This window comes from Octopus bimaculoides, chromosome 12 (genome assembly GCF_001194135.2).
Source record: "Octopus bimaculoides isolate UCB-OBI-ISO-001 chromosome 12, ASM119413v2, whole genome shotgun sequence".
Lineage (NCBI taxonomy): Eukaryota > Metazoa > Mollusca > Cephalopoda > Octopoda > Octopodidae > Octopus > Octopus bimaculoides.
In genome coordinates, this window is record NC_068992.1 from 5410025 (window position 1) to 5413532 (window position 3508).

Sequence of the window (3508 nt, forward strand, 5' to 3'; positions counted from 1 at the left end):
ATATATATATATATATATATATATATATATATATATATATATACACACATATATCTTCCTCTGTGTGCACATGTATGTGCGTGCTTGTGTGTGCTTGTGATTATGAAAATGTGTGACTTTGTATTTGTGTATGTGTTTGTGTGTAAATTATAAAAGTATGAAAATACGAATAAATTGCAGTATTTCTACAATTAGCATTTAGAATTTCGCGAAGATCTTTTTTTGCAAGCAATTTCTAGTCGTTCATATAGAACACATGATTAACTGCTTCTCCGTACCATACACCCTGTATTCATAATTTTTCTTCAAATGTTTACTTTGCGAAAACAGTGTTAATCAAAACAGCAACGGAGATAATAAATCTGCTTGAAACATTCCTCAATTAAAACTGAGTGGTCCAGCATTTATGTTTATAGTGGTAGTGTTAAGATTTAATCTGCCGTTTTCCTGAACTTTGTTGCGTGAGATACAACATGTTTGATTGCTGATGAAATTGTGAATATTTCCAGCCAGTCAGTGATTCAGCTGGAAGGAAGCCTATGAGTGTCATCATAGCATACACGAAATAATTATAGAGGAAATGCTTTTCATATTCTTTTCTCGAGATATTGTGATCTTGTGGGACAGACATATCTATCCCAGTGTCTGGTCGATTGAAGTCAATTTTTCTTTCTGTTTGTATTGGGAAATTCCAATCGAACAGTGTGCAACTGGAAAACCGTTCAGCATTTCGCCCAGCCTGCTCGAGTTTCTGCAAATTTGCCACCTTTTGAGGATAGAAATATTGAGGAAGCAAAGTGGTAAAGAATTTTCATAATCACATAATTTTTGAAACTATAGACGCATCCTTGTGAACGAATAAGGAATGTACACCTCGTTTTGCTGTCATTTATTACATCTCTAAATTTAATGATCACAAAATATGCTGAAGCAAGCATCTAGTTTATTCGCGAACAAATTCCTTCATAAGATATATCTCTCATTTAAAGATATTCTCACTTAATTGATTCAGTTTTCTTCTACGGAAATGTATATATTGTTTGTGTAAAACAATACGAGGCATAATTTATATTCACAAATCGCATTTACATATAGACAATAGCGAATATATGCACAAAAGTATGAAGAACATTATATAATGCTATCCAATATGGAGAAAGTTGTTCATTTTGCCAGAGTGATATGACTGTTTCTTTTATTGTAAATTTTCTACACTATTCTAATATCATAAGAAGATCCAATTGCGTCTCAGCAAATTACTTGTCAGATTCCAATTATCTCAGTATTACCCAATGAAATTGTTTTCACTCTATTTTCACGCTGCCAGTTTTGTAGTATTGCATATAATACAATACCATGGCGAGGGCCGAAATAAGTTCCACTGGCATAATAGTAATGCTCAAGCACTTTGCTGAAACATTTAGCAAACATCTAAGAACAGAGAAGCTAAAAATTAGAACATATAAATGAGTTCTTCTCCTTTTAGTTATCCATCTAATATCACATGAAACCAGGGACGTTTCCGCCGCTGTGTGGTTAATTTGCATATAAGTAGGCGGCTTGGTGAGATATTATACAAGAAATATCCTTATGGTTCAGCAAGTGATTTCAGCAAACTGAAAGCTCAAATATTAGATCTCAGAACGTGCTTATAGAAGGGAAATTGAGCTGAAGAATCACCTGTCTACATGATGTTACACGGCATGACGAAGGGCCTGTACATCCACGCACGCACGCACAAATACAGATACACAAACACACAAACATATATATATATATATATATATATATCAAGGAATACAAAAAATGGGACAAGAAGGTAAAACATCCACACATATAGATGAAGCAAATATGGGACAACAAAACATCCAGACAGATTATACAAAAGAGTGACAAGAAAAAACACAGACGGCTCATTCGAAGTTTTCTTTCCTCAGTCGAGTTCCAGATTATCTTTGCAATTTCGGCTGGTTATACTCGAGAAGGCTCCAATCTGGTGAGCCCCGAAGAAAAATTAATCTAAGAGCATTAGATTCCTTGGAAGAAAGCAGCGAATATATATGAAAACAAGGACGAAAAAAAACGGGGAAATGTTACGCAAATACAAATGCAAATTACAGGACATAACAACAGGTGTCTTTCGACTAAGGACGAATTAAAATAAGCTGACGTGTGCGAAAGTGAAGCCTTACGGCAGTGACATGAGGGATTACAGCCATGGGGAGGAATATAGATGTTGCACGGATGGTAGTCGAACGAATAAAGAAAGTTCAGGCTTGGCCGAAGACCGGTCTATGTTCACTCACGTTCTTAGGTCTCACACGAACTCAAAGTTTCGTAGTCTCCAAACAGGAACCTATCATGCCAGTTTCAGGAGATTGATCTGTTACGAGCTCACGACACTTGAAGTTGCATAGGGCCGGATCAAACCACTCCATATAAGAAACCCTTAAAAATATGTTGAGCACTTCTTCGTTTCGCTTCTTGACTCACTCATATACATGCATATATATATATATATATATATATATATATATATATATATGCACATCACTCATATGCATATATGGATAAAGACACGCATTTATATGTGTGTATATATATAGATGGATAAAAAAATCTATCAATATATACATAAATATATTTTGAGGCCGCGTGCGTAAGAGCAAAATTTTGATATCATACATGTATCGAAACCTATAATTTCTGTTTCAGCATAAGATACAGAATGCTCATGATGCCTCCGTTTCGTTGATAATTTAGCTTTGGATTTCGACTTTTCTCTAAGTCTATATATCTGGTTTAAATTCAATATAGCTTTTCGGTTGCAGGTGAGCGTGAGAAATGCTGTTCGTTTGAGCAATTACAGAAGTGCCAGTTTCGCAAAACCAAATATTATTTATTATTCGGTGTTCAAATTTATCCGCACCAAGGAACGTCAGTGTCTATTCTTCTGTAAAATCAATTCATTCCCACTGTGTTGTTTTAACTAACTTTAAAGTAGCGTCCAAGTCGTTAGTGCAAACATAAGACGAAAGAAAATGTAAATGAGTGCAGGAAAATCGTTACAATTTGATTTACTTGTAGAAATTCATTATCTGGTTAAGCAAACAGTAAATGTTAATTAATGATGTATGTGCAATCAGATAAATGAAGAGTCTTTAGAGAAAGTATATTTCTGTGAGTGTGTGTGTGTGTGTAAGTGTATTTGTGCGCGCGTGTGTTTGTTTCTGTGTGTGTGTGTGTATGTGTGAGTGAGTGTATAAAGTAAGTACGCGAATGATGGTAAGATAATAAATATTTACGTAAACTGCGTGTATTCTGAAATTATTTATGTAATTAATGTGTTTTATGTACGTGTATGGTGTGTGTTAACAGTAAAATTCGTACGTGTATATGAAAGTAACAGAGATAAAATGCAGTTTGTTAGCTTAAATATATATACGCACACATATACACAAAAACATATATATATTTTGTGCATAATTATATGTATACATATATAAAT